We start from the raw sequence: 24,021 nt of genomic DNA on the forward strand, positions 1-24,021 counted from the left end.
AAAAAGCATGCATCTCTTTAGTATCCGTGAAGAGATGACAGGCTGTGTGCTTTTGTTTCCTCTCCTGTACATTTGTGTTTAAGTGAGAGGTTCCAGGCCGCCTCCCGTCTTGAAGAACCGGGTTTTAGAACCCATCGGCGCCAGGGGAAATGCCCGATGTCTTCGGGTTCACCTGTCTTAGAATACAGAAACACGGGATACTTCTCGGTGACGTCATAGACCAAGTTTATTGGCTGCAACCAGGAACAGAGGTCTACAAAGCACAACACGGGTGGTTCGCTAGAGACTGCGCAAATTCATAGAGCGGAGCATCGTCTTTTATGCTAAAATTCACATTCCTGGCTAGTATCAGTTACATACAAACGAACCAATCAGATGATGACATTTCAAACATATCGCATGACGACAAACCCACTTTCCGTTGTCCAGCCCACCAGAAATGACTAGGCAAAATCCAACATTCCTGCTCGGACAGGCCGGACGAACCCATATTAAAAGACCTCAACCCAAATCAGTAATTAAGTCATAAAGTAAGAAACAGAAACAGATGAGAAGCAATATAGAAGGGTGTGTGCATGTACCATAAACTCAGCAATGTCCTGCTCTCTGATCTCTATCTGACCAGCTGCCTAACAAGGAACTGGCTCAACGAGGTCAGCCTCGGGAAAGGGAGTCAGCTCGTTCAGGTCACACAAAAGTCAGCTAAAGGTGTACGTGTCCCAAGGACTCGTTCGGCCGTAGTCATCGGCCTATGTGAGGGCAACCACAAAATGGCTGCCGTACACAAAATGGAACCCGAAGGTTCGAACGAAATCCCTGAATACGTAGTGTTTCCATAGATCGATTATGACGAAAACACTCGTACATACCGCACTCGTCATTTGCGGTCTGCTGATACCAAAATCGTCTTTATCTGACGACGTTTATTGAACAGGTTCAGAATCACGGAACCTCAGTCTGATAATCAAAAGAAGGCCAGATGGCCCCTTAACTTCTGCCTTTATCTTTGGCATAGTTGGAAGTGTAAAAACAGTCCCCTAACAGCCTGGACATTGTTTCTGAGAATGAAAAGCAGATAACATGCAGGAGCTGCTGAACATGTCCTGGTGTCTGAAAATGACACTGGGACAAGTTCAACATATTTCTGTGGGCCCCAACTTCTTGGCAGGGGGGACGGAGTCCACCCTGTGAAAATAGAGATTGGACGCTGTGTACCCCTGTGTACTGCCGACTCATGCCCTGTAAATAAGCAACAACTATGGCTTTGTTGTATATAATATTGAAAATGCTTCAGTTCTTAAATGATGAGACTGAAAGAACTATAACGAGTCTCCTTGAAGGTACCTCAAAGGCAGTGAAGGGTGGGACTACTGCAGAGTTAAGATTTTTTTTCTCATCCTGAGGGTGAAGACAAAAATGGAGAACCCGATAGGGACCCGTCTCAGCACCTGCTTTTTAAAACTGTCGGTGCGCAGCACCTGCAGGCCCCCCCCCCCCCACTTAAAGCCCCGATTACGCGTGCAATGTCAATTTCACTTGGAAAGTGTTCTGCATCATGCATATGCACATGTATGCCCAGTATTCTACTTGTACCAAAATCTTTGAAGATCCCTGCTCAGTGTTTTGCATAGTCATCTGCAGGAAGACTGTATTCAAGTTGTAACCTTGGATAAAAAGCCATATGAGATACATTTTCAAAATATTTGGTGGTTGTCTGCATGACAATTTCTCCTCAAAACAGTTTTCCAACGGCAAAAAATATGCAAAAAAGGAGAACCTACTGGAAACATATGCAAAACCTAATAGTCAAATTTGTGCAAAATGATGATCTGGTGCAAAAAAAATGAATCCAAACCTAAAGTGAACTCACATACCAAATAGATTCAATGGGGTTAATGACTCCTAGAAATGATCTGAATAGTACCCTGGTATTTTCAGCAGGCCTGGGCAACATTTTCTTTACACTGGAATAATTTTGTGTATTTTTCAGCTTTTTGGGTTTCGCTTGCAACATGAGATGCCTGAAATTATGCCATTCCATCATGTCGGTGAATTTCTGTTCCACTTGGGTAAAAATCTTATCATGGGAGCACAAAAAACAATGTGAGCAGAAAGCACGAGCTTGACTGTTGTCTGCCTCAGCACAATTTTGCTTTAATTTTAGTCCAAAATGCTTCCCTGCGTCCAAAAAAGAACAAGAGAAAACATTGAGAGACAAAAAATGTCACTTCTTAATATTTTGTGAAATGTTTTGGGAATTTCCCAAAATTTTCATAAAAGAAATGATGCAAATTTTGTACAGGCCTAATTAACACAATCAGGTGAACAAAGCACAATGGACAAATGCCATCAGTGTGGTGCCGCATCAGTGAATACATTGTGATGGTAATATGGACATGGGTCAACAACATTTGCTGGCAAGAAGACTACTGCCAATGGCAGACCTCAAAAAGAGTAGCCACCAGGGAGGGAGGGAGGAGGAGTGCGTATCATAAGGAGAAAGGCCTAGAATTCTATCCCAGCGCCACATGTCCAACACGTTATAGACAAGTCAAACCACTACAGAAAATGTACAGAAAATATAGTGTTATGTACATCCTCTATTGTAGCAAGACTCGGGAGGAAGGAAAATCATTTTTGGGACAAAAATTGAGACATTGTCATTTATATATCGCTCAGCAGCCACTAATATGCATTGAAGGGCTGTCATCTTGCCATCAGAAAGGATGAAAGGACATGAATATAAGTATTTGAAGGGTGTTGGTTGATGTGACATATATGTAGAGAGCTGGGGAATGTTTATGAGTAGGCGCGTAGCTATAAATAGTGCAGCAGGTGAAGTGGTACCACGGTCCAGAACTGGGCTGTTTCCTACTACCAGACCAGGAGATGGGGAGGGTCATTTTTCATTGCTGTCACCCATGCTATGGCACTCTGTGTATGAGGACTACATAAGTATCTGACCACAGCTAACTTGGCTGGCAAGTAGTGTTGGGAGTTGTGCTAGGGAGGAGCCATTTGCTAATACAGACCTGCACAGCAGTGAAGTTCATATGGGCAGCTGGAGGTGCATGGAGGGTGAGGACGAGGAAGGAGGAGTTAGGTGTATTCATAACTGCTGTCCATGAAGGCTGGTGTTGTGTTCTGATTGTGTGCAGCAGGATGAATCACAGCTCAGAAGTCATGTGGTCGTATCACCCATCGATACGTACCGCACACTGGTCCACTTGGCAGCTTTACATAATCAGACACATTGAATGTCTTGATGGTCCAGAGGAAAGCAAGGTGATTGAGAATATTCATGGTGCGGGTCAATAGGGAGTTTCCTAATTGCAGAGCTTTGATTAATTGTTGAGATTTGTTGAAGACTGGTGTCTCAGTCTGCAGATGGATCTACAAGCAAAGCTATGGTCGTGAGAGTAGAGCCGAACTCTTCTTCCCGCATCAGGACCTGAAGATGAAGCAATGGTTTAAGTACCACTAGCATGAGCTAAGATCCAGTATAGGTTCTTGTTATATCCTGGCTTTGATGTTATTTATGCAATCTCTTGCTCTGCCAGTGGAATGTTCATCCAATGATGTGTTACAGAATGTTGGGAGCCAGAGATGCCAGTTGAGAAGGACTGAGCAGCATGCTGGCAGCTCCTGGTGGGGTCTTGTATTGGATTTTACTGGATTACTTATAACTATCTACAAATAAACATCCGAAGATCCTCTACACGTCTGGGCTCAGTTATTACAGTTCTAAAATCATGTTACACTGCTAGCGGCACCCAGATTTTTGCTTTTGATCAGCAAATATAAATCATGTCCAATATGGGTGCATTCAATGGGTAGCCATGGTTACGCAGTTCCCATAATCCGGAGTGACTAATACATGGTCAACCCGGATCGCAGAATGGTATCAAAAATCATAAGGCAACTGCTGCTGACTGTGGGAATGCAGAATAAATCTGTCATGCTTTCACCATACACCAACCATACCTACGAAACCACCATCACTGAGAAAAATGAACTGATGCAGCAAAACAAAAGAAATCTAGTGCAGGCCTCCAGCGGCACATAAAACTACAAACGGTGTTGAGGACGTGCGTAGAAAGTGAACACGCCATAAGTTATTAATGAGTCAAAAGGCGGCCATTATCACTCACACTTTGATTTCCAGCCAGATACATGACTTTCTCACAGCCATACAATCCCATCGGGCCTTGGATACATCGAACATGGACGGCTTCGACCCAAACATATGACTTGTACAAGCCCTTAATAACTTCAACTTACATAATGCAAGGCCCCAGCACAAGGCCAGAAGCTGGTGGCGAGGGGCTGCAAGGGATGTGTCTGGCGTTATGGATCTGATGTCACTGTAATTGACACATGGATACATGCATTTTATTGGTACATTAGATTTAGAAGTTAACTTGTAAATTTATTGTACCAATAAAATTACCATGTCAGTTATGCCAAGGCTCTATGCTTCAGTTTGTGGTTCTGGATGCTCTGGAGGAACTGAGAGAAAACATGAACAGATAAAGTAGACAAAACCACAGCAATGCTCTGCCCCCCCAGAGTTGAAGAGTGGCACTCAATGCCTGAGAGAGAAAGGTGTTTCTGTGTGGAAAACGCATCCCCAGTCCAGCTGTGATAAGTGGGTAGAACGGATAGTGTCGCACTGAGAGAGACAGGAAGAATGCCCCTCTGGGTGAGTGTGACTGCTCCTCCGAGTCCAACTCCAGGATCTGAGTGCACACCTGATATCCAGCAAGCACACAGGGGGTCAATGATCGCCTGTTCCTCGGCTGCCTTTTCACAGGGGGCGGCCATCTTGTGTCACTCATTCCTCAAGTGCTGTGGTGGCCGGAACAGCGGGTGGGGGAAGGGGGTGGCATGGGTGGAGGGGTGGGATGCAAGGGGGGGGTGTGAGGGAGGTAAAAAAATAATTAAAACCACTAACCAGATTACCAGTTCCCTCTTCTGTCGCTCCGTCATTGTCTCTCCCCTGGGGCCCGAAAAGGAATCACCCAGGCTCCCCTTATCCAAGCACAATGCTGAATGCAGCACTGTGATTGGTCTAAGCACCATGGTCCGGCGCTCAGCCAGGGAATGGGAGCCTAGGCATGTTCTCCATGCAGGCTGCAATGCAACCTACATGGAGAACATCCAAAGTGCGCATTAATGTTTGGCTGGTCCGAGAGGGCCTGCCGAACATTCCAGCGCACTTAGAGTGGGCAAACCACTCATCCCCCTGCTCCTCTGTCATCAGAGCAGCCCTGCCCCACCTGCAAAGTCGCAAACTTGCAACAGCAGGAAAACATAAAATGATAATAGCCTCAAGTTATTATCATTTAATGTTTCCTTTCTTTTACTGCTTCAAAGGAGTGGGGCGACGCTCCTCCGCCTTAGCGGAGGAGCCGCAGCTGCTCCAGGGCATAGTGCAAGCATCTCCATTCGACCTCTTTTGTAGCCCCTACTCCTCCCTGCCGCCCGCATTAGCTACCCGTGGTCTCAGTGACCCTCTGCAGCAGACTGGGTAAGTTGGGGACTGTAGGGTCTACTATACTCACATTTGTACTGATGAGAACCATTTCCCTATTTACAAGGAGCTTATGCTGGAGAATATCGGATGAAACAAAGAATGAACAGTGCTCACACTAGACTTGCAGAGAGCAGGCATGCACGTGTGCCTTACTGCACTGTCTGGTTGCATCACTGTAACCATACCTCAACTGGAACCCAACCCTCCGGTGCATTTCCTAAGACCTTGGGTGCTGTATTGAAGCTATCCTGTAAAGGAAGGCATTTACAAAGAGAAATGAGTATTTATTTGGGAGGCTGCATGAAGGGGGAAGAGTGGGCTGTAGGAGCTGCACACGTGCATCTGTGTAGTCTGAGTGCATGCTATACACTCTGGCCCACTGGCCTGCCCAAAATCCAAGACACGTACATGGATAGCAAAAAATTGTTGTGCTCTTCATATTTTGATTAGACCACATAACAGGCATTGGTTTTATAAAATGCATTCATGGTGTATGGAGTACTTCTTTAAAGACATATAGACATTTCATTGGTATAGTAGGTGTGTGAGTCCGCCTATAGAGTGCTTGTAGTGCTGTGCAGTTTATGTAAATGGGTCAAGGCTTTTGCTGTGGGTAGAAGTGATGCATCTTTGCCTTTGGGATCTCAAATGGACAATGGTACAATTAGTGTGTCTATCTCAAAGATGGCGGACAATTGTAAAATAGAAAGTTGTTCATCCTAACAGTGTCAGGATGCACCACACAAGGTTGGTGCCCAGGTGAGAGGTAAGTTAAAAGTTCCTTCTCCCATGTAGCAGCATACCTGTGGAGTACAGGTAGTACATCATTGTACTACTTTCAAAACATTTTTTTTCCTCGGAAGCTCCATATGGTTTTTATTTCTAATATGGCCCCTACGTAATCTTCTAGTCTTGTTTCTAATGCATCTGTTAGTAATGGTGGCATATCATACAAAAGAATGTACTTGTTGGCCCACACACCAGCAGACTCTCACTGCAGCATCACACTTCTGCCACACTGTCTCATCAGCTCTAATCTAGGCTGCACTCTCGCAGCTCCAGTTGCGGACCTCACTGACTGGGTACCATCTCAACACCAAGCTCCTGCTCTAGGTCTCCATGTTATCATATTTTTAAATAAAAGACACGGTTGTATACAGCTCTGTGCACTGCGTTCAAAGGTCTGTGTGCAAATGGTCATGGTCCACCACGAGTTTTCCCAGGAATCGAAGGAATTACAAATAGGACTATGCCCTTATATTCCATCCAGTCATGCCATACATTACAGCATCTAACTTCCCTGTGTTAGCATCCTAATTTCTGCATGACATTTGGGTTTTGCTCTGAAGTAAATAAAATGTTGTGAACATCTCCTAATACATCCATGAATGTGTATTAACCGGAGGCACTTTTTCAGTCACTTGTGTACTTGGTTCTAGGCCCCAGTCCTCCTCAGCTGGAGGTGGCTACAGGGGTGAGGGATGAACATGCAGCACCACACATCCGTTGTCCAAATGCTGCTCTGGCAATAAGTCTCAGTCTTTAATAAGGTGTTGCTTCTCCCATATAAGCCTGTCAAAAGCGACCTGAACCACGGGGACAGGTAAAAAAAAGATATTTCACTATCATATCGAGAGTTTCGCCAATCAGAACCACATACGCCACAACCAGGCTTCAGTAGGGTGGGAGGGTTGAGAAAAAAAGATGCATGAGTATGGCAAGGTAGGCAGCTCTCTAATGTATGTAATGTCTGTCATTGAAAGCAAATGTCCCCAGCTATATATACTCTGGGAATCCCTCATCCTGCAGTACCCTAAGACTGCTTTTACTCTGCGTCCATGATGTGCACACCCTCACAGTTCACAATTCACAATTCACACTCCACATCTCACACTCCAGGGAAAGAGAAGGATTTCTGTCAGATGAATCAAAGGCCAGTAGACTAGCTCATAGTCCACGACTCAATGATCAGCTTCCATGGCTGTGGCATGACCTGAGTTTAGGATTATTCCCAACATCTGATGAACAGCCTAATAGCAAAACCACCACCCAATGGACTCGCGTCCTGATTCCCTTTGGCAGGAGAATAATGCAGCCATCCGCCTGGAGGCAAAGGGTGAGATTGATCAACATTTGGTGCAATGCACTGCAGCAAAATAGCTTGCTGTGTCAAATGAAAAGTGCAGGAATGTGCCATAATTACTAACAAATGGTGCATTGCTGCTCTCTTTCTGTGCTGGCGCACGTGTGACTGCCAAGCACTAGCGCAGGCACCCTTGTCATGTGGCCTCGTTAGGCTAGGTAAGAAACACTGCCATTTTAACATGCACACGTTTCTTAAGTTGCCTTCTCTTTCACTCAATGACTTTTGATACACATTTGCTTGCATGGCAATGCAAGGTTAGTTTCTTCGAAACTACTTTACTTGCAAAATCACTTCACAAGAACACTATCACGACACCTTAAACATTTCAGATAAGGCCCTGTGCAAATGCCTTTGTTTGGTATTTCATTCATTAGACAACATTGACAATAAACTATATCAGCTCAGCTGGGGCATCAACACCAAAGCGTGGATGTCATTGTTATAAATACACAGGCGCGTCCGAACTCGGGAAGGGAGCACTTGACTGTCACTTGCAAGGTCGTCGCTGTGTTGCAGTTTCAACTTAGATGGTTCCTATTGATCCCTCTGCAAGGAGAGATGTCCAACCTGTGACCAAGACAGGGGCCTACATACTTTGCCTTCTGGTAAAGGGGAGTTAGAACATCCTGTAGGGGATTCTTGGCAGAGCATTTTCACACACACCCTAGTCAACTAGGTTAGGGAAAGCTTAGTAGGAATACACTATAATCAGCCCAGATATGCCAGCATATATACCCTGTTTTACCACAATGGTGAAATTGTTCATTTTCTTCACCATCCTTATACCACTAGTCACTTTTATCTGCTTCTGTCTATTGATCTTTGCAGCTCATATATTTTATACAAGAATCACAATGGTTCAATAAATATTGAAAATGCCCCCTCGAGTCTTTCTTGTATATCTCTCTGTGAGCACACGAGTGACTGAGCAAAAAGGTTCTGGATCTGTTTCCACAATTCCTGGGAGGGATCAAGGTTGTTATGTTCTGAGGATCCCCAACCAATTTACCACCTGTCTAGCTTAGGTGGGCTTATGGTGGCACTGTGAGCTAGCTGGTCTGTAGGGCAACATATCCTGAGGGGTTTCACATAATCAGTCTGGCCCCAATCTCAACGTTTATGCTTCCCAACAAACCCACTGGAGTAGTGGAAACCATATGACACCCTTGCATCATGGTGCAAGGGTACCTGCATTACAGTTCGTATTTTCTTTGTGCTAGAAGGGATATCCTCAGAGACATTTTCCTTTTTCTAGGTGTGCTGCACAATGCAGTACCCGTAGAAAGAGGAAAGAAAGAAGGCTTAGCATTTTGACACATTCCCAAGTTACTACACTTACACAAATTACCAAGAAGTTTGAAAATGTAAAGCCGAATACAAGCACGTAGTAAATTTAAGGAAATCACATCTAAGACAGAAGGCCTGGGAGCACTTACAGAAAGCAAGCTCATGTAATGACAGTGGAGCCTTCTGGCGGGTAATCAATTCAACAACACTGGCAAAAGCCGAGGCCCCCAGAGTGGCGCTCGCAATCTTGGAGGCAGAATGGATTAGGCGTTTTTCTAACATCTACGCTCAGCCTGAACCAACATTAGTACTTGAGACTAGCCATAGCTATATTAACACCACCAATTTATCACAAACATCCTCCATTACTCCCTTTTCATTAGAGGAAGTTAATTACGCAATCTTAGAAAGTAAGAGTGGTAAAGCAACGGGACCAGATGCAATACCGGTTGATTCATATAAGGATACCATCGCTTTTTGGGGGCCTGTGCTAACATTAGGACTGAGGATTGCGGCACAGAAGGGTTGTTGCCTACCTGGGGTAAGTCTATTATTTGTACCAATCTTTAGGAAAGGAGACCGCCTCAGCCCAGCATGTTATAGACTCATTTCTTTGCTTGATTCTCTTGTTAAGGTGATAGGGCGAATTATTTTAAAAAGACTACAGGACTGGGCAGACTCACAAAATATTTTGACTAATTTGCAATATGGTTTCTGCACGGGTATTGGGACGATAGAACAGAGCCTCAAACTAAATATGCTAATTGGAAAGTACATTGATATTAAAAAGGGGAATTTATACTTAGCATTTGTCAACTTATCATCGGCTTTTGATTGCGTTATACACATTAAGCTCTGGCAAAAAATAAAAGACTTGGGGGTGGAGGCACCAATTATCAGTTTATTGAGGGATTTATACTCGGGAAGCAAATCCAGGGTCACATTCGGCAAAAAGGGAGAATGCACTGAAGCATTTAACGTGGAGAGAGGGGTAAGACAGAGTTGCGTTATTGCCCCCTTCCGGTTTTCATTATATATTAACAGTGTCGGAGAGGCACTTGCAATATCTATTAAAAATCTACCACAAATAGGAACGCGGCCTGTCCCGGCCCCCCTCTGAGCAGATGATGCCGTCCTTATGGCTCACACACCCCTAGCTATTCAGGCCTGCTGTCGAATTTCACAAAATATATGAAGGGCCTTGGACTCCTAATTAATCTAGGAAAAACATTCATCATAAAATGTGGTAGGACAAGCAAAAAGTGTAGAGATATAAGAATAGATGATACTACCATTGGCTTTACCAGCACCTTCAGTTACTTGGGGATTTTATTTGATAGTGATGGCCTCTGGAACAAAGCCATCGCTAATAGGAAACTATAATTTAGTAAATCCTGCATGGCCCTTAGGAGCTTTGCAAAACATTTGGGTACAGGTCCCCCTGAGGTGATGAGGAAAATTTATAAAGCCAAATGCCTCCGTATAGCTACATTTGGGGCAGGACTATGGGGGCACAGAAACTGTGCAGACATTCAAACAGTGGAAAATGAATTTTTTTAGATACCTACTTGCTAACCCCAAAAGCACTTCAGTTTATGTTTGCCATACCGAATTGGTTGCACAACATGTAATCGACGTAATTAAATTACAGCCAATTCTCCTTTGGCACAAGATAAGATTTGGACCTCGAAATACACAGTGCTTAATTGAGCAATTACAAAGGATTGTCTTAAGTTTACTCTTAAGAATCTCATGGTTAGCCTATGTTCAACGTTTCTTTAGTGACATGGGCTACTCTGGGTATTTTGAAAGACCGGAAAAATTACATACAATTAGCATAAAGACCCTGAGATGAGACTCTTGGACGATCTTGGATGGCTACTTGAAGCCCCCAAACCAAGTGTATTAAAGAACCAATTAATTTGAACTACTTTTAACATGCAACCGTATCATATATCAGTATTGAATGGTAGGCATAGGTTTGTTTTGACCTGTCTAAAACTATATATATTTCATTGACTAGTCAGCTTCCCAAATATGAATGACTGGTCAGTAAATTTGATTAATTGTCCATGTGACAACATGATGTCACAGAGCACTATCCATGTGGTCCTCTTCTGTTAGTTTTATAGCCATCTACGGAAAAGATATATTTTACCGATAATCACACCACTCTGTTTTACCCAATGTTGCCCGGCATACTTATATTTGCAATCATTGCCCACCTTAGAAATATGCTGTAGAATGTCATAATTTCTATTGTCTGCACTTTATATCAGAAAGAATATGGTATTAACCGTATGACTGGACCAGACCACGCATGGAAACACTTTTACAGTTTTAAGAAGCCTGACATAAGTAATTGATGGAAATAAGGTCCCAACCGATACTGTGCAATATATTGGTTTTCTATATTTTTAATTTGATTAGAATAGTGCAATATTTTGTATCCTTCTATTTTAACTAGATCAGATTAGTGTGCATGCTGTCTGTACTAGCTGGAGGGCATGAGGGACCAGGCCCTATAACCATATTGTTCCACCGTCTACTTACACGGGTCAAGTTCAACCATATGTTTTAAACATAGATACATGGTATGTGAGGCAACTCTTAGTGATGTTCTTTTATTTTCTACAGTATCTGATGATTTGGGCACTTTTACTAATATGTATGATTTTTATAATTGGGCATTTTTATTTCAATATGTATGCTCTTTACATACTGTAGCCAGGAACGGTTGCCACTGAATTAATCTAATCACTGCACAGCGGGTGATCTTTTACAACTCAGTAGGATATAATACTCACAGAAATTGATCATTTTAATTTCTAATAATGTTTGTGTGTATTTTAACCATTTATTGATGATTTTTATTTTGGGAGAAGTATTGTATAGTGACGTTTGATCTGTGTGACGCTTTTATGGATGTATATCATACTTAAAAATAAAGATTTTCTATCTATCTATCTACTAGACAGTCTAAATCTGGGAATGCACCACCAAAAACAATGGGTGGATAAGTGGGAACACCCATGCTCCATCCATGGAATTCCTTACCAACGCAGAGTAATTCAAGGTAGTGACTTTGACTACCACAAGTTATTCCAGATCTGATATGCCATGCACAGCCACACAAGGTTGCTCTATTTGGCATAGAAATCTGACTTCAGGGGTTGGATTGCCCTGACTCACCTTGATGGCACGCAACCCCTTGATAAATTTTGCTCCTAGTACCACCCGCTGTAGGAAATTGGATTACGGGCTAAGGGAAGGGGGGTGAAAAGACAATTCTTGTCAGGGTGAAACACAAGCAAACACCCAATTAACCTGTGCTTACATCTCTTGTAGCTTGGCACAAATTAGTCAGGCATAACTTAAAGACAATTCACACTTCAAACAGTAATAAAGTGAAAGCACACTATAAGAAAAACCTCACACCAATTTAGGAAAATAGAGTAAAATGTCATACATTATTTATCATCAAAATTACAAAAATACAATTTGTAGAACCATAGATATGAAATTTTAAAGATTTAAGTGAAAACAATGTTTAAAAGCACAAAGCCCAATTGTGGTTATCTGGTTACAGCGGACCAGGACAGAGTCACAAATTCAGGTCGGCTGCAATGGGGTGTGGACTGAATACAGGGGCCAAGTTAGGCCAGTTGAACTTACTACCTGGTTGTGGAGCCCTGGAAGATCCTGTGTTGAGGATGCGTTGACCAGTGGCAGCTCCAATGAGCTGCAGGGCTGTGAGTTCCTGCATTGAGCAGCAGCAGTTACGGAGGGCTGCAGGGTACTGCGTATAAAATTGCGATGTGGAACTGCGAGGAGATTGGTTGTGCTGCATCAGTTCATCCCAAAAGACCACAGCTGGGCTAGCAGACCACCTTCAGGTACAGTCCAAGGGTCCAGGACTGGGTTGGCACCACTTGGGGGACAAGACTCTCAGCAGGAAGAGTCAAGCTTGTCTGGAGGCACAAATGTTTAGTATGAAACCCTTTGTGAGAGGGCTGAGGCGGAGTCTATGTGGTGTGGAAGTGTGGAAGATGAAAGTTCCCCCCACTTATCAAGTCAGAGATGGCCCATCCTTCCAACACCAATTTCCCATTTGTCTTACTGTTCAGGAGCAATACACATAGACAGATGTATTTGTAAAGCGCACGATTACCCGAAGGTGTCCTGGCGCTGAATAACAGATGTTTATTGTTACCCAACTCAATGGTACTAATTTTATAGACCTCAAATGGATGAAAGGCTGAGTGGATCCACTGAGATTTGAACCTGTGACCATGAGGTCAAACACAGGACCCTGCAGTGGCTGCTTTAGTCCACTGAGCCACAGACCCAGACAAACTGCTAGCTACACCTTGTCATGGGACCCAGAATACAGGCTGCAGGCACCAAATGGTTGGGACAAGATAATGGCTACTTTCTAAAAGTGTCATTTTCAGAATTGTGACAACAAATTCAACTATACTATTAACAAAGATTTTAACTAACAATTTTTTAGACACCAAACTCAATATTCCAATTTACTCCCAATTGAAAATGATCATTTATTAAATGTAATCAGGTAACTAATCCAATGGTATCCTTTTGGAGAGGTAGGCCTTGCAGTAGTAAAAAATACATTTAAGAGTATTTCACTACCAGGATATATAAACATAAAAGTACATGTCAAACTTTTTAAATACACTGCACCCTGCCCTATGGGCTGTTTAGAACCTACCCTAGGGGTGACTTATATGTACTGAAAAGGAAGGTTTAGGCCTAGCAAAACATTTACTTTGCGAGATTGAAATGGCAGTTTAAAACTGCTCACACACAGGATGCCATGGTATGCTTGAGATATTTTTAAAGTGCACCTTTTTTGGGGAAGTTTTATATAGCGCACACTAGACCTGAAGGTATCAAGGCGCTTTACATGAGCACCAGTTGCGATGCAGATGGACACAAACATTTATTTTTTTGTTAGGCAAGGGGAGATTAACAGGCACATGCATCAATGTTGGCTTATGCGATTCCCTAATTGCGATTTTTAAGGAAGTCTATGCATGTAGAAATCGCTTAAAAAAAGCGATTTCTAAACATTTCTTAATTGCGACTCGCAAATTTCGAATCGCAATTAAGGAATACCTCCCCATTCATTCCTATGGGCCTAGAGGCCCATAGGAATGATGGGAAGACATTCTCAATTTGCGATTCTCAATTAGAGAATCGCAAATTGAGAATACAATTTCAAGGGTGCCAGGGTGTCAAAAGGACACCCTGTTGCACCCCTGAAATTGACTCTGCACATATGTTGCGCACACACATGCCCTAAGGGCATGTGTGTGCGCAACATGAAACTTTGAAAAATGCACAAAAGTGCCTTTTTCAAAGTTTTTGAAAATTACCATGAAGTTCAACTTCATGGTAATTTGCTACTCCTATTAGCGAAATCGCTAATTTTTTGACTTTGATGCATTGCATTTAAGGAATCTCAATTTGGGATTCCTTAAATGGAATCTAAATTTAAGGAATCTCAATTTAGAGATTCCTTAAATTGCGATTTTTGCATTTGGGATGATGCATCCCAAATGCAAAAATACCGGTCGCAAAGGGGCAGATTCTGAGAATCTGCCCGTTTGCGACCGGTTTTTAGCTTGATGCATGTGGCTGTAAGTGATTTGGCCAGAATCACAGGTGCCTTACTGTCTTGGTTTTTAGCTCTGTTATTCTGATTTGGGCAGCGCCGGGACGCATCTTCGCTGGGGCAGCTGCGCTCTATGCAAATCTAGTTAAAAAAAAGTCCGATTTTAAATCGCAGTTTCTAAAAATGTCACTTTTAGAAAGTTGTCATTTTCTCGACTTAGCCATCTGGTGCCTGAAGCCTATCTCTGGTCACATGCGTGGCTGTACCTGACTTTTGGCTTTGTGTATTCCTTCTAGACAGCCACACACAATGGGGAGCATAGGCATGAATGGATAGGCCATCAATGGCAGGATGTGTCTTGTCTCCACACAAAGGGCTGCATACCCCCTGTGGTTAGTTTGGGCGCAGGAAGACAGGGCATCTGTGCACTTCAAATGAATGCCTCTAGATGCTTCTCCACACTTCAAAGGCACAACTGTATATGAATACTGGACCTCAGACACCAACTCTTCAGTACACTTCTAGACCTGTGGATACTCTGCCAGGAAACAGGAAGTAGAACTGCTGTGCTGATACAAGGTCTGCCACTTTGCTAGACTGCCACCATAAAGGAACTGCTGCCCTGCTGTGCTGACCTGCTGCTCTCTTGCCTTGGGAAGAAGACCTGGAGCTGCAACTTAATTTTGAACCCAGGACCCCAGAGTGACTCCAAGGGCTAGTCTGCTGGCCTCCTGATCTGAGTCTCAGTATCATCAAAGGCTCCCCAACATTTTTACCAGCTCCTGGACCCAGCTGTAGTGAGTTCATGACACCCAAGTAGTGTCTTTCAGGTCTTTGACCCTTGGTGTGGCTTACGGGTGCTGAAATCAAGCTTTTGGCCTCTTTGTGACTGTTTGTGACTGTGAACGCGTGCGTTTGTACCAAAACCTCATATCTCATGCCACAAATCATCACAAAGGTCTGTCCACCCAAATCTTCGCACTACAGCATCAACTGCACCTATGGACTGCTAACGTTAAGCTCCAGCAATGCTTGTCTGTGACGCCGACCGGCTCGTCACACTTTGGCAACCAACTTCTGCAACGCTCTCCCTGTTCCTCTTGGCTCTCATCCAACATAAACAAGACTCTTGACATGAACTTGTGAAGGTATACTTACACATTGGAAACCCCTATGGTAGGCCCAAGATACCCTCCCCCTCCCCCAGCCAGGGTGCACTGTATGTGGAAGGTAGGACTTGTACTAGTGTGGGTAACATGTCCTGATAGTGAAATACTGCCAATTTCGTTTTCCACTATTGAAAGGCTATCTTTCCCATAGGACAGAATGGGGAATGCTGTGTAACATGTTTACATGCATATCTTCCCATAGGAGTGAGTTAAAAATTGGAATCTGGTATCCCTGAACTCAGAATTTAATAACACATCTTTTAGGAAGGATGGTTTTTAAATTCGGTGTTTGAAAATAGCACTTTTAGACAGTGGCTATTTTCTTGTTCAACCTTTCTGTGTGCCTTTGCCTGTTTGTGGATTGCCCCTGGTTAAAGAGTGACAGGGGCTGGGGTGGCTCCAGGATTGTGGGTGAGTCGGCACTAGGCTGAATAGACCTATCTGCATTTGGAGTGGTGGGAGGAGTAGCACCTGGGCATGAATAGGGCTGTGCCTGCCTTCCACAATGCTGGCTCTACCTCCTGTGGTGCGTCTGATGACCCTGGTCCACACTGACAAAGGAAGAAATTGTGCACTGGCAGAGTGCACCCAAAAGTGGTGTGGACTGGGTCCAGGACCCCTCACACATTGAGAACAAAGACTTTTGGGGTATAAAAGTAAGAGCTGAAACCCCTGAACTTTAGACTACTTTGAAGTACTGCCCTTTCTGTCTGTCTGGGGTTGGCCTGTAGTTTGCTGTTTCGAATGAGGAGAGAACTAAAGGACTTTGCTGTGTGCTGTGTCCTCTGCTTGAAGAAGGACTTTGCTGTGTGCTGTGTCCCTATGAAGAAAAGTCTCAAAGGGCCCTAGAAGAGCTGGCCTCCTGTTTCTGAAGTCCCAGGCACAAAAGGACTTTACCCCCAGCTTCCCTGATATTCCTTGCTGAAAGTTCCAGTCTGCCAGGAGGGCCTATAACAGTGTGTGAGGCTTTTTTGCTGAAGGGAACTGGAAGCGTTACGACGTTTTCGCAGCCACTGTCGCATCATCGAGGAAGCGTGTCGCCGCTGCCGCTGTTCCCTGTCGCATCACCGGACAATTGTAACGCCGCACAGAGGGTGCCGTCGCATCATCAGGGAAACATGTCACAGGGCCAGTCAGGGCTCAGAAAACCACCAAGTTCGCCGCACGGTTGTTGGGCATGCACACATCGCCTCTACGTTGTTGCATCACAGTAAACATGCCATTTTCTCGCATCACACCGGATCGTCACAATGCCGTCTTGTCGCATCAGAACTGTAGCACAGGAAGAATCGACGCATCACCTTCTCTGCGACCCTTTTGTTTGTTTTGCGTTACACATCCCAGGTACTTTATGAGTAAAGTGTTGCATTTCATCATCTACAAGTTTAATTTTTGCAACAACCTTTCTAAAGACATTTTACTGAGTGTTTGTATGTTGGATTTTTGCCGTTTCGGTCTTCCTTAGTTTAGATAAAGATATTTTATTTTTGTAAACTGGTATGGTGTCCATTTGTGGTGTTTTCACTGTGTTACTGTGAGTGTTGGTACAAATACTTCATGCATTGCCTTTGGGATAAGCCTGTCTGCTCGTGCCAAGCTACCAAGGGGGTGAGCAGGGGTTATCTAAAGTGTGTATTCCCCTTACCAAGACTAGAAGCAAGGGTCCCTATTTGGACATAGGTACCTCGCTCTGCCAACTAGAGACCCTCATTTCTAAAAATGACTCTCATCAGGTGCTTCCTAAAAAACAAAGGGAGATGTGAGACATGCCATGCTGAAAGGTTTTTCATAGAAAGAAGGACAGAAGATAATAACAAATGGCAACACATATTCCTGGCAGCAACTCAGGAAGTTGATTTGTATATATGAAAGCTGGGATAAAATTTGGCCTACCTTTGACTTTGACCTGTTCCCAGTCAGACGTGTCCACTTTCTCTTTTTGGGAGAGCGAGGTAGTGAATTTAACATGTAAGATCATTGGCAACCAATAGACCCCTGTGAGAAATTGGGTTATCGATTGAGGTGGTGAAACCCTACTCAATTCACAAACACAATTCTTGTCAGGGTGAGGCACAAGCAATTCCTCTGGTAGCTTGTCACCGAGCAATCAAGCTTAACTTAGAGGAAAAGTGTAAAGTATTTAAGCAGCACTTTAAACAGTAATAAAGTGAAAACCCAAAATAATAAAAATATTACCCTTATTTTATGTATTTATTTATTTTTATTTTAAGAGTTTTATATAGCGCTGGCTAGACCCAGAGGTATCAGAGCGCTTTACACGAGGTTCCACAAAATTACAAGATTACATCAGTTCCAATTTACATCAGTTGCTAGACAAACAATTACAAGAGCATAGAAAACGAGATAAGTGAAGTGTAGAGAGGAAGGGGTAAGGGCAAAGTGGTGGTAGGAGATACAGAAGAAAGACGAAGGAAAGTCTGCCCAAAGTTCGGCTGGGTAGGTGACGGTCGTGGGGGAAGTCCCAAAACCCATCTCCTCTATAGCTATCAGGTAGCTCCAGCGGGCTTTTGCCAAATAGCTAGGTCTCAATGGGAAACATTTAAGGACATGGAGGGCAAAATAAATGGAGCGTAGAGGGGAGGGGACAAGAAAGGTGAGAAAGGGAGGGTAGGGGAAGAGACAACAAGAAGACACAAAATGAAATCTGTCTAAAGGCTGACTGGGTAGGTGACGACCAAGGAGGGATTCCACGACCCATCTCCCCTATAGCTAAACCAGGTAGCTCAATCGGGCATCAGACAAAATAGTTCAATCTCAATACACTGAGAGAGGAGAGAAGGAGAGACATAAATAGAGGAAGGATGCGGGAAGAGACGACAGGAGAGATGAAAGGAAGTCTGGCTAAAGACCGACTGGGTAGGTGACGTCCAAGGAGGGAATCCCCGACCTGTCTCCTCTATAGCTAAACCAGGTAGCTCCATCGGGCATCAGACAAAATAGCTAGATCTCAAATGACGAGGGGAAATTCATAGGTAAACAGGGAGGGGACTAGGGCCAGGACAGGTGAGGGCAGAGGTCAGGAGCAGGAAAGTGGAGAGGAGTAGAGCGGGGAGGGGTAAGGGGCAGGTAGTTCGGTAAAAGTTCGATGGATCTGCTTCTAGTCATGCAAAAAGCAGGTCCGTTCCTTCTCAGGCGCCATCTTGAGTTTAAAACGCTGGGTGAGATTTTTGCCAGAAACCTTGTGTTGCTACAACCGGTTGGAAAGGCGGCCACAGCGTCAGACACTCCTGACCATCCGATGTCCGGAGATGGTTGAAACAGTTGTTTAGGGGGGAAGTAAGTGCCTCACTTAGTTGATGAAAGCGGGGCTTCAGCGGAACAGAGGCTCTGAGCAGCCAAGTTGGATCCTGGCTCCTCCTCCTTTCCCTTGAGGGTGCCGGTGAGAGGTCACATGAGGTTAGATGACAGGTCGAGCAAAATAAGAGCAGCAGACACCTTGTCACAGATCGTCCTCCATTCATCAGCAGCTAGGACCAGTGTGGTTACAGGGCAGGGACCTTCAGGTCGATATTCTGGTCACCGATATTCTTGATATCAATATTCTGGCCCTCTGTGTTCCCGGTTCAGATTGTGCTCCTCTTGCCTCGGAGTTAGTGAAATTAAGTTAGATAATTTAGTTAAATTGTAGTAAATAGATGTCCAGAGCCAGGTGTATTATTAGGTTACTTTATTCAGGCTGGATTTCAGGTCATAGTCATTAAGATGGAAACACAGAAGATATAGCGAAGACCCACCAGGAGTGACCTCCTTGTCACTCAGCCTGCCTGGTGCCAACTGCCAGTAGAGACCAGGGCAAGCCCCCAACACTCCATGATGTCACCAAAGATTCTAGTGGTGACATCATGTGGGTGACAATGAAAACCTACAGACAGAAAAGAGACAGGCTAAATATAACACATCTCCTTTCTTTAGGGAAATCAAAAAGATGAAATTAAAATAAGTAAGATTAGCTTCAGTGTACACATCCATATAAAAGTACACAGTACATTCTAAAAATAGACCATTGAAAATAACGTACACATGGATATTAAAGTACACAACACATTCCAAAGATAGAGTATTAAGATAACATTCGCACTACCTTACATCTTCAGGTAATAAGTAACAAGTCCCAAAGGTAATAACTAACAAATCCCAAACACAATTAGTCCCAAGTCCCATCCCCTTTCCTTGGGAAACACAAACACAAACTGATTTTATGACAACATGGAGTCCACTTTGCTCCGTAACGGGTACATCTCACCCCGTTAACCACACCTTGGAGCACATATTGCTCCGCCACCAAATAAGTCAGGGTACTCACCACCCCTAAAACCAAATTTGGAGTACACTTTACTCTATAACGGAGTACATCCCACCCCATGAACCACACCTTGGAGTACATATTGCTCCGCCACCCCTAAAACTAAATTTGGGGTACACTATGCTCTATACTAGGGCACTAATCACCCCGTGAGCTAAAAATTGGAGTACTCTTTACTCCGCAACAGGGTAACCCCCTGTGAACCATAACTCCATAACCGCGACACAGCTCCAGAACATCTCCCCGTGAATCCTTACTGGGACATATTCAAAATCCCACACCCAACTTTGAAGCATATAACTTCCAACAGCAACATTACCATCTAAGGCAAACTGCACAGGGCTCTCCACACCCCAAAAACACACCACCCTACAAATGCACACCATTCTAAAACTGCACAATAGTACCTCACACACCACTCACTCGCCATTAGCACAGGGAATTCACCACCCAAAAAAACACACTGCCACAGGGTCACTCTTCACCCTCAAGTCAACTAAACAAAAGCAACACCACCCCGAAATGAACTGCAACAAGACACTAATCACCACTGACTCACCCCTCACCGCTCACTGAATCCACACAAACCACGAGGCATACATTAAAATGACCAGCAAAATAATGTAAAAGAAAGTCCCATGCTCCGGTGAGCGGTCTCTCACCCGAGTTCTCCTCAGAAGAAGAATAACTGTTCATAGCATGTCAGTAGTTGTTGCAGAACACCAGGAAACAAGGTGAAATCCTCTTCAGCACTCAATCCTCATGTATCATCCACCACACGAAAACAAACAAGCTGCATTGTTTTATAAACACTCCAGATGTCCCACTGCTTTTGTTATTGTACACATCTCTCCCGCAATGTAGCTCATTTCCATGGTGATGCTCCAAACATCATCGCAAAATGGCGGCACGTATTCTGCGTCGCGCTGGATGGCTCTGGGCACACAGCTTCTCTAAACGTGCAAGTGCGGCACAACAATGCACCAGAACATCACAAGGAGCTGAAGGAAGGTAGGCTTCACGCGCTCCTCGCGCACTTCTCTTTTTAAAATCAAGGTGACAGTTAAGCATTTCTCGTGCACTTCAGATTGCGCAGTGAAATTCATGTTGGTTTAAACAATGGCGATGTATGTACCGTCACTTTCTTCCCACATTTCTCCGCTTGCAAACACAGCCGCTAATTACTGTACCAAAGTGACACACGGTCTTTACTGCTTCCGAAACAAATGCGCTGTGAATCCGAATGCCCCCACAACATACTCTCACACAGCCGATAAGTGCTGATAGTGGTACCTTTTCCAATTAAAAAAACTTTTACCAGACGTGAGGGCTGTGCTAGCATTAGACCGTGATCTTTTACAGGCAGTAAGACTCTTGTACACCAGTTTAAAACGCTGCATGAGCTTTTCCTTTTTTTTTTAAATGGACATCTGCTTTTCATCTGTTTGAGAACACACAGCTTTAAAAGCGATGTCACAATTCAGTAAGCCACTTCCTTAAATTCTCCTGATACATCTTCTTTGTGTCTTGTACATAATAAACTTCGCCAGCTTTGACAAGAGATTAATAACATCAACTAAAACACCCTGGGGTTTGCAGGCCGTCCTGATTACTATGGACACTGGTGGGACTTACCAGGGTGCTTCTTTTTTTGTTTTTCCGTTTCTGTAGTTGATCTTCGTTCTTTAAAATACCTTGACTCTTTACTTTCTGTTTCCTGCACGCTGTAAGCTCTTTTCCTTTACTTTGTCTTCCAAGATTGTCCAAACGTCGCCAAAAAGTAGTAAATAGATGTCCAGAGCCAGGTGTATTATTAGGTTACTTTATTCAGGCTGGATTTCAGGTCATAGTCATTAAGATGGAAACACAGAAGATATAGCGAAGACCCACCAGGAGTGACCTCCTTGTCACTCAGCCTGCCTGGTGCCAACTGCCAGTAGAGACCAGGGCAAGCCCCCAACACTCCACGATGTCACCAAAGATTCTAGTGGTGACATCATGTGGGTGACAATGAAAACCCACATACAGAAAAGAGACAGGCTAAATATAACATAAATAAAATAACATTTAATAAATAAATCAAGACCAAAACGACAAGCACTCAATAAGTAGAGCCGGAGATATGCAATTTTAAAGATTTAAGTGAAAAAAAGCTCCAAAAAGACCATAGTGCGGCTCACGGCGACCCGGTCGTGCGAGCTCGGGAGAAAGTCACAAATTCCTGCTGACCGTGACGGAGCAAAGGTTAGATCCAGGGTCCAGGTTTGTCTAGTGGTGGAAGGAATTTTAATTCTGCCAGGGGAACTGAAGGAATTTGTTAATTCTGTGTTTCTCTTGTTGCTCAGAACTATTGATTACATTTCGTCACTCTGCTAATAGAATTAATCCGCAGTGTTTTTTTAAATTTAACAGGCTGGAAGAGGGAGCAGTACCACTGTGTTTTAAAAGCCAATACGGATAAAGATTAATCTGCTGTTTTTTAAACATAGAGGGTCTGCTCCCTCTTCCAGCCCTCTTTAAACCACTGGACAGCAGGGCATACCCCTTGACACCCATACATACTCATGGAAGGGTGCCAAGGAGTATGTACTGAAGTGCATACCCATAGGTACCCTTGCATAAGTATGTAAGGGCACCAAGGGGTATGCACAGGAGTGGATACCTCTCGGTTCCCTTACATTCTTTTTCAAGAGCACCAAAGGGTATGCACTGCACTACATCTAATGTAATGCAAATAGTCTAATTTTCTACCACAAATACTACTAAGACTAAAGTTAAAATTGCTGCTTGGGGGAAACGGCTAAGCTTTACTTGTCCCATTCACCAGCACCGAACATTGATGTTGACATTCCCCATTGTTTTCTATGGTTGCTTTTTGTTTGAAAAATTCATAAGTCTTCAAACCTCTTTCATTATTGTCATTTTTATGTCATTTAAACACTTAAATGTCCCTTTCCTTAAATTGGTTTGGAAACATTATCCATTTAAATTCTTGAAGTGAATGTCATTTTGGTGCTGTGTAATCCTTAAACCTCTAATCACTTTTTCACACCGGGCATTAGATGTGGTCCCTCCCACATTTGTTGATAAAAGGTATACTTACATGTGTGAAGACTCTGCATTCTGGGCAGAGTTCTCTGCACAGAAAAGGATGGGACAGGTAGAAGTAGAGGTCTCTGCATCCAATTTCATAATAATAATTCTACATTTGTAAAATTGAACAACTAGGGGTGAAGGTCATCTCATATGCTGATGACACTCAGCTTGTGTTCTCTTTTAGGGAACACTCAGAGGCGGCATTCATAAACTTTAAGCGGTGTCTGCCGAAAGTGGCAACCTGGATGACTGTTAGCTGCATGACGTTAAATGCAGATAAAACAGACGTTTTTTTAAATCAATTTTCTCCTCCCAAGCCCGACCTTTGGTGGTTTTCAGAGCTAAATCCCCCACCTTCTCTGACTACACGGCTAGGAACCTCGGGTTTAGGTTTGATACCGATCTAACTGGCAAATCTCAAATAAGCCAGGTCTCTGCCACGTGTTTTTGGAAGTTAAAAGCCTTGAGAAGATTTTTACATCTTCTGCCAATGGAATGTAGAAAGTCAGTGGTCCATGCTTTAGTCATTTCACAGCTGGACTATGCAAATAGTCTGTACTTGGGTATGCCAGATTATCTAATCAGGAAACTGCAGACTATACAAACTGCGGCAGCAAAGCTAATTAGGAACGTGCCACTCCGACATCATATATCACCCCATCTCAGAAGCCTACATTGGCTGCCAGTCAAAAGACAAATTGAGTTTAAGGCGTTGACTGTGGCATACAGAGCAATTAGAGGCTCAGGTCCACAATACCTTAAGCGAAGACTTCGGAAATACCATCAAGCGAGGGTCCTACGGTGAAATCACCAGGAGCTACTGGT

This window comes from Lissotriton vulgaris, chromosome 4_1 (assembly GCF_964263255.1).
Source record: "Lissotriton vulgaris chromosome 4_1, aLisVul1.2, whole genome shotgun sequence".
NCBI lineage: Eukaryota > Metazoa > Chordata > Amphibia > Caudata > Salamandridae > Lissotriton > Lissotriton vulgaris.